A 9,454-nucleotide genomic window follows, 5' to 3' on the forward strand; every position below is an offset into this window, starting at 1 on the left:
TAGATTGCACGTACGACGACGACAGCGATAACGTACGTGTGCGCCGTATGAGATGCTCGTGTTGAACGGATCGAAAGACACGAGAGATAACACAATCTTTACGGAGCCAGCGATAACAGTAACAACAACGTCGACATTCTCTAATATCCAATCATCCGGTTGTGCCAAGAAAAAGAAATTGAACGCATCAAACGTTGCGTTTTTACAATCTTTGGGATTCGCGGTGCGAAACATCTGAACAATGACCGACATCCTCAACATCGGGGAAGAGCCAATCTTCGACGATCGCATCGTCAAAATCGAGACTCACACGGACAACCCGTTCGCCAACACCAGTGTTCGGACACAGTGATGAGATAAGAATACCCATACAACAACAGGATTTGTACATGTTGCCATTTGACAGTTTTCTATACATCGAAGGAGTATTAAAGATAAATAGACCAGCCGAAGGATCTGATGTGATACTGGGAAATAATTGCGTCGTATTCATGTTTGATGAGATTCGATATGAACTCGATGGCCTGGAGATTGATTGCAACAGAAACGTGGGAATAACAAGTATGCTCAAAACCTATGTAACGATATCATACGATAGAAGCGTGATTATGAGAAACGCCAGCTGAAATGATCCGACTATTGTGAATGGAAACTTCAATTTTTGCGTGCCGCTCTACATGTTATTAGGATTTTGCGAGGATTACAGACGAGTGGTGATTAATGCTCGTCATGAGTTGATCTTAATACGATCGCGCAACAATAATTGTCTGGTTGGAGATTCACCGCTGGAGCCTGTTATCAACATATTCAAAATACAATGGCGAATGCCACATGTGTTGTTGAGCGAGATTAAGAAGCTGTCTATGCTGCGCGCTCTGGAAAGCGGACGCTACCTCAGCATGGGTTTTCGCTCGTGGGATCTGTATGAGTTTCCGTTATTGCAGTGTACAACCAAGCATTCGTTGGCCATTAAAACCACGACTCAGCTGGAGAAACCACGATACGTTATCTTTGCTCTGCAGACAGGCCGGAAGAATGTCATGTCTGAGGATATGAGTCGATTCGACGATTGCAAATGGACCAACGTGAAACTCTATCTGAACTGGGAATGTTATCCGTACGACGACATGAATCTGGATTTCGATAAAAACAGATGGTCGATTCTGTACGACACGTATGAGCGTTTCTGCAAAAACTATTATGGATACGAGTATCTCGAGCCGAGTCTCACCGTCTCAATGTTTCTACGTAATGGCCCATTCGTCATCATCGATTGTTCTCGACAAAACGAATCGATCAAGAGCGCAACCGTGGATGTGAGATTGGAATTTGAGTGTAAGGAAAACGTGCCGATGAATACCTCTGCGTACTGTCTCATCATACATGATCGCATGATCCAGTACAACCCGTTAACCAACGTTGTGCGCAAAATCACCTAAATGCACCAACAATTTAGAGAGGGGGAAGCATAGCAGAATATAAATCAAAGTGTTATGAGATGGTTGTCATTCTTCTTTTTTAACTGATACATCGAAGAGAGAGAGAGAGATTCGTCATGTCCGTACCAACGTTTGTGGATCTACAGGGGTTTATCCTCAATAAACGATTCATTGTAAAGGAAGCGGCAATCCTGAGAAGAGGATTTATTTTATCACATTATTTTTTCGCATGTCCTGTACCATGGGGTGTGCTCATAAAATCTGAGAGACACCAAGCCTCATGGTTGACTCAAAATCATCATGGATTACAATGGAAAGATGGAAACGTTCCATATAGCATGGTTCAGCGTTTGATTACAACAGCTATCGTTGGTGGATCACATGAAGAAGAAGAAGATGAAGAATCCTTTCTCGTATATGTAAAAGGACTTGAAAAGCGAGAATGGTTAGCCGATATATTGGATGATGCGGGAAACGGTTTCATTATTGAGACCTTGGATGCTGATTACGACGATATCGAGTCTCTAAATAATCTAGATGTTAAAAACACTATGCGATGTGGAAAACATGTTAAGAATTGCGCATTACAAAATGTTTTCAAAATATTTAACTGGTGGTCGCAACGCCAGAAAGAATTACAAGATTTGGAAAAATAAAATATTTAAACATTAATGTGTTTTATCTCTTATTCCCCTTCCCCAATCCTTCCCTCACGAATCGTTTCTATTAATTCTTTTTATCCGAGCGCCGTTTCCCCTTCTCCTAAATTTCATAGCGCCAATAGTATTCTAGAATCTCCCACCACATTTACCCCACTACTTTTAAAAAATAAGGGTCATGTACAGCACTCGATTAATTTCTTTATACGATCAGTCGCGTTAACCGTTCGTACTGTTGGTTTCACTTTAATAACGTAGAAAAAAAATGTACTCCACCGAACGAAGCAGCGGCTCCGGCAGACATGTGAATAATTACATACCGAATTGTGATGAAACTAAATCGTTTGAGAACAAATGCGACAAGTAAGTTTGACTTTTTCTATTTTTCTATTTTTGTCTTTATATTTTTCCAAATTGTTTTATTTTTTAAACTAATTTCATTTTTACAGCTTTTCATTAAAGCCTCATGCGGTTCGTATACTAGGTAGACGATACGCATTGACAGCTACGGAATTCAAATTCCTCAAAATTGGTATCAACGTAGGTCCACCGAGTTACGTGGAGATTGTCATAGGAGATCATCGAGGAAAGGAACTGATACTATCTCTCGAAACGTGGAAGGGACTCTACGAGCAGCGTCACAATATTGAGAATTTTCTTCGGAACGACTCTAAAGATATCCACAATTTTATAAGCGTTGGACCACTAACAGTGAGATTTCATACGATTAACGACGCCAAGTAATAAGTCTTGAATCTTCAAATGTACGCATGATGATGATCGAATCGACGTTACACCGTATGTTCGATCTCGATCCATGCATCGATGTAACTTTTGATCGATTGGTTAAAATTATCGGGACAGTCGATATCAAGTTTATACAATTTTCGAATATCGCGTCCACTGTAAAGGATAGTAAAGAAGTATTAAATGTAATACGCGCTAGCAACGTCTTCAATAAACATCAACTCGTCGATTGTGAGCTGGCAGCTTTAGTTTTTAGTTCATAATATATAAGAAAAAAATATGTAAGAAAAAAAATATGTAAAAGAATAAGAGTTTTTAAGTTTAAAAAAAAGTAATTTCTTTGCACGCATTTCCAATCCACACTCTCTCCCACCCGTAAACAGTTCCCTAGCTCTTATACGTATAGCTCCCAATAGTTGCTCGGTCCTTGCGGGGGATGACGTCATGCGGGGAAGGGGGAACGTGACGCTAGAGACTGAGAGGCTAGGGACCGCAAGAGAGGTGTCGCAGCGAGAAACATGAAAGAGAGAGAGATAGCGCGAGGTTAGGGACTGCTAGAGAGATAGCGCTTAGAAGAGAAAGAGAGGCGCACGCAAGAGATGACGCAGTGAAGGAAATGAAGAGCAATTTTTAAATGAATATATTAATTTAATATTAAATATTTTTAATTATGAATAAATGTGTATTATACATTTGTGTGTGTGTGTTTAAAAGAATATAAATGTATATAAATGTATGTAAATGTATATAAAAATAGTATATAAATATTTTTACAAAAATTAATTTATTCTACTGAAGAAAGACTCTTCGAAGCTTTACCTGCTGACGTTGTAAACAGATTCATTACATTCAACAAACACAAGATTTCTTACCTTAATTACAATAAAAAGATTACTTTGATTAATAAATTCAATAACTTAGTACTAAAAAGAAGAATACCTCTCAACCCTTTGGTGAATATTGACAAATCTAAATGGCTGGTGAATATTAGCAACAAAACCATCCCACAATCTGTTAATGAATTTTTATGTCTAGGCGAAAATTTTGGTTTACCAATTAACACTAGAGATAATAAAGATCGGGTTACTTCTTTATTAGAGATTGTTAAAAACGTAAAAGCTAACTATCAAAAAATACCTACATAAGTGATTGAAACCACACGAAACAATATAACTAACGCGATTCACAAATCTCTTTGTAATAACAAACACTTAATTACTTGGAGAGATTTCTCACGAATAGATACTCACATTGTCAAAGTTTTTTGCGTAAAAATAATGATTTACTTATAACTAGGGCTGACAAAGGCCAAATCACGGTAATAATGAGTAAAAGTGACTACAGTGAAAAAATGTATTTAGCATTAAATGACCAGACGACTTACAATAAGGTCAAGAAGGACCCCATCCAACGTATTTCTTCTAATATTAACACTGTTATTAAATCCTGGCGTGATAATAAACTCATAGATGACTTCACCTATAAACAACTGAATTGCAGGAATGGAAATCTGCCGAGATATTACGGGTTACCTAAGATACATAAAGAGAACGCCCCACTCCGAATCATAGTATCTTCTCTCGGTAGCCCGACATACAATATAGCGTACTATATCCATAAAATCTTATATAATTCTATCAAAAAACCCAGATCCTACATTTAAGACGGTTGGTCTTTTGCTAAAATCATTAACAACACAAAAATCAAAGAAACCGAATTATTAATGTCGTTAGATGTGTCGTTATTCACCAACATCCCAAATCTCGTCATTGAAGCTGTTGAGAAACGCTGGAGCGACATTTGTAAAAACACAAAATTCAGTCTGTCTTAGTTCATATATGCCATTGAAATAATCTTAGACTCGACAAGTTTTTCTTTCAATGGAGATTTCTATGAACAAATTTTTGGTAGCCCCATGGGGTCACCTTTGTCTCCTATACTAGATATGGTTATGGATGACCTCGAAACACAATGCCTTAAAGAGTTAGATTTCGATAATTGAATTTATTTCAGATATGTAGATGATATTTTATTAGTGACTCCTAGAGATAAAATCAATACTATTCTTCATACCTTCAATAAATACCATGATCGATTAAAATTCACACATGAAATTGAAAACAATAACATGATTAACTTTTTAAATACAACAATCATAAGAATGAATAAATCTTTAATTACTAACTGGTATCGTAAACCGACCTTTTCAGGCAGATATATTAATTATCTTTCGAGTCATCCACACAATTATAAAATTAATACGATTATTAATTTGGTTGACCACGCAATTTTACTGTCCAACGAACAATTTCACAATGACAATATAGAATTAGTTAACAAAATCCTAGTCAACAATTGTTTCCCTTCTAATTTAATTAACCGAATTATTAAAAAACGACTAAGATACTTAAACTTAAATAAAAATAATGACGAACCACAAAAAGACAAACAAAATAGATTCGACATCACTTCGTGTATCACTTTATCTTATATAAAGCACTTCAGTGAAAACATAAAATATTCCCTTCTTAAAGTAGGCTTAAATGTAGTATATTCGATCCCGAAGAAATTAAACTGTATTATTAAACGCGGTAAAGATCTCAAAATTAAAGAAAACTGAAGTATACAAGATCGATTGTAAAGATTGTGAATTTTCATACATTGGACAAACTAAGAGACATCTTAATACCCGCCTAAAAGAACATAAAAATAATATAAAATTGTATGACAGCAATTATTCAGTAGTGAGTAAACACAGAGTTGAATTTAATCACGATTTCGATTGGGATAATCCGATTATTTTGCATAATGAAAAACACACCAGAAAAAGAGAAATAGCTGAGATGTTTAATATAAAAAAGTTTAATAAAACCCTTAACCTACATAGAGACACAGAGAATTTAAACATTATATACGATAAGGTTATTAAAGTCGTTTAATGTTTGTTGCTTTAGGACTTAAATATTCACAGTTACGGATTAGTCATGTCACAAGACACATGTATTATATTTATTATTAACCATCCTTACATCGCATATACCATTTATAAAATGGCATTTCATTTGACACCGTAATTAATACATATGACTGTAAGTTCGTCTATACTTTTGTATCTGTTTGAGATTTCCCGCGATCGCGACAATCACCGCGACGAAGGGATAAGCGATCGATAATCCGATCGATGGCGACATCCTTAGGCGCCTAACGCAAATTATGTAACCGCACCTAATTCCGCTTTCGCCCACATAGCGCAATACATACGCCGAGCGCGTGGCGTTACGTTTTGGGTCGCGAACCGAATTCCGCCGCTGATAGGCGATAAAAAGGAACTAGCCGACCAGATGCTTCTGAAAAACAATATCTTATCGCAATATGGCGTATGGCAACTCCTGATTCCTATAGGTAAGTGTTGCTTGTGAAATAGATTTTTGGATGTCACAATTGTAGTAGTTCTTGCTTATGATTACTAAATGGTGTCTTTTCAGATCTATATATGAAAAATTTGATGTTGGTCGAGCTACTGCTCTTAGTGCCATACGAAGAGTGGTAAAGACAGTAGGTATACTATGCCAATTCTAACCCACGGGGCTCCGAGGGGAGTGCGGGGCGCGGGGGAATCTCGTAGGCGCGGGGGCTGACGTCACGCGGGTGGAGGGGATGTTTCGACAAAGGAGGGGGGAGTTTTCTGAGTGCAATATTTGTAGATGGATATCTTTACGACTTTTTTTTTTTATGAGGGATCCTAGACATTTTCCCAAAAAGGTATAAAACAAGCGTCGACGATCGACAATTTTGTATCCTCATTAGAATAATTTTATTACGGAAGCGCCGATGTCCGGCTGCTCGAACTTGTCAACGGAGCGTTCTAGAATCCATAAAACTATGTTTTTCATTTTATGGACATTTTATCATTAGGAAAGAAATGAAGATTTTAGGGCCAACGCTGCAACGAACATGTTGAAACGTGATTAGGTGCAAAAGCGTTGACGTTCGGCAGCTTTGTACCCTCGCGGAAAATCCTTCATAAACGAGAGCGAAACATTTTTTCTTAATATTTTTAAGGAAGAATGCAACGTATCGGCGCCAACGTTCGGCTGCTTTGTACCCTCGCAGAAAATCGGTCGTAAACAGATAGCGAAACATTTTTTCTTAATATTTTTTAAGGAAGAATGCAACATATCAGCGCAAACGTTCGGCTGCTTGTGTCCTTACTCCTCTATCCATAAAACCAATATCTCGGGAAATTATCTTTTGAGATACGCCAAATGTTAGAAAAGAACATAGAATTAGGTGAAATATATATAAGGAGGATGAGAACGCGTCAAACCATAGTACGATTTGAAAGCGCATAGATGCAGCGGTGAAAAAAGTTTAGTGGCTACTTTCTTATATTAGAAGTGTTAGTGGTATAATAGTGAATAAAAGAAATAATGGAAAACATCGAGCAGAACGAACGCGATATGTTGGAGCGGTCCCGCCAAGTCACCACCTTGGGTGAATATTTTGCATGGGCGCTGCGCTGCGAGGTATTTATCAATTTGCTCGAAGGATACAGCCGTAACAAGCGTCCGCGACTCTCGATTGGAAATAGACAGTCTTTGGTGGCTAGAATCGCGCGACTCGAGGGTGCAAAAATTCGATTGCAGAAACAATTTATATCCAGTGGTGGTGAATACAGTGGCGACAATAACGCGGAAAGACTAGTTTGGCGAGAGATTGATACGGCGTTCGAGAGCCGCATCTTGACCGGTGCGGTAATAAACAATAATTACATCGAAACTCGTCAATTTCTCGAAGATGCCAAAGACATTGTGATCGAACACGTGCAGAAAGTGATGCAAAAACACATTAATGTAAAAGTGAACACCATGTTTAATGGCGAGTTTGTGTCCGGTGATAAACGCGCCAACAAAAGTGTCAATACAAAAAACTATGAACTCTTTTACACGTCCGATTTACACGAGTGGTACGAGCGTCGCGTTATCGAGCCCACGCTAGCATCGCTAGAAGAGTTTCAAGAACGCGATAGTGGTTGGGCGTTGTCACAAATAATTAACTTGACTATAAATATAAATAAGTATAATTCAATGCGCGCAGGGTGTTATCTAAACTTGCCGCGACAAATTGTGACAAAGAGAGCGGTGGTGAATGTGCGATCAACGGACAATGCATGTTTCGCGTGGTCAGTGGTGGCCGCTCTGCATCCAGTTGCAAAATATAATGAGAGAACATCGTCATATCCTCATTATACGACAGTGCTGAATCTCCAAGACATTGAATTTCCAGTGACCATAAATCAAATTAAAAAGTTTGAACTAGCAAATAATATCTCCATCAATGTATATAGTATTGAGAATAACATCGTCCCGATACGTCTTTCGGAGCAAAAGAAAGACAAGCATGTCAACTTGCTGTATGTGCAAGACAGTAACAGCGTTGGACATTTCGCGTGGATCAAGAATCTATCCCGCCTTATGAATACGCAATTGAGCAAAAATGGTCACAAGAAATATATCTGCGATCGGTGTGTATATTTATTGTAAATTATATATTAAAATATAATTGTAAATAAAATTGTAATTTGTCACGTCCGGCCGCTAAACATTTTTCATTTTCTTATGTTTCTCATACAAATAATTCTAAGTCCCCTAGCGCTGTTTGAAAAGCGCGCCAGCGACGGCCATGATGCCCAACTCCGCCTAGTGCCTAAACGTGGCGCTGCGTAGCGCCTAGGAACTTTCCCAACACGACGAGCGTTCCCACTACGGCCGCCGCAACGCCGAGCCGCCGAAACGAAGGACCTCAGATCAGTCCCAAACTTAGTCAGTTCTAATCGCCACTCCAACCACAGTTCTACTCCGAACGCTCTCTAACTCTAAATCCTAGTTCAAATTCTAACTCTAATTCTAAATCTAATAATAAGCTCTACCTCTAAGATTTGATTTTTTTGTATTAAGTGCGTCTAGTGTTAACTTTAAATAAATTGTGTGATTTATATTAACAATTCTAATATTTATTTGAAAATACAACCTCATCTTTAACCTCACGCGTTTCTAGTTCTACATCTTATATTCATTCTCAAAATCTCTAAATTCAGTTGTTTCTCCAGCGTGACGTGTCGTATAATTACTTATTAAATAAACTATTATCGATTGAATTCTAGGCTGCGATTTAGAGAGGACGAACCGCTCATCGTTGCTAAACAATTCATTTCTTCTATTAAATTCTGGAACCTGTAGTGACTGTTTCGAGAGGACAACCCGCTCACAGTTATATACCGAAACAATAACCGACAGTGAGGACCGCCGCACGTCGACTTATTGTGAAAGTAACGCAGTCTCCAGAATGTTCTATATGATTTATAATGCCTAAGACACGCCGTGCAGGAAGGAAGAATCAGCTTCGTCGAATAGTCGCGCGTTATTACCATCCGGCAAAACCAAACGAATATTCAGCTATTATTGGCACAGATTATTACAACGATCCTGAATACGAGGCATTATTCACCAAACACGTGCTACTAAGAGAGTGGCCTGCGAAATTATCGCAAATCGACATCGAAAACCTGAGTCCTCGCCAGTCGACATCCCAGAAAACGACCCCCGCAAA

Source organism: Prenolepis imparis, unplaced genomic scaffold (assembly GCF_030444845.1).
Source record: "Prenolepis imparis isolate NDT839.2.m4 unplaced genomic scaffold, iyPreImpa1.0 SCAF_63, whole genome shotgun sequence".
In the NCBI taxonomy this organism is placed as follows: Eukaryota; Metazoa; Arthropoda; class Insecta; order Hymenoptera; family Formicidae; genus Prenolepis; species Prenolepis imparis.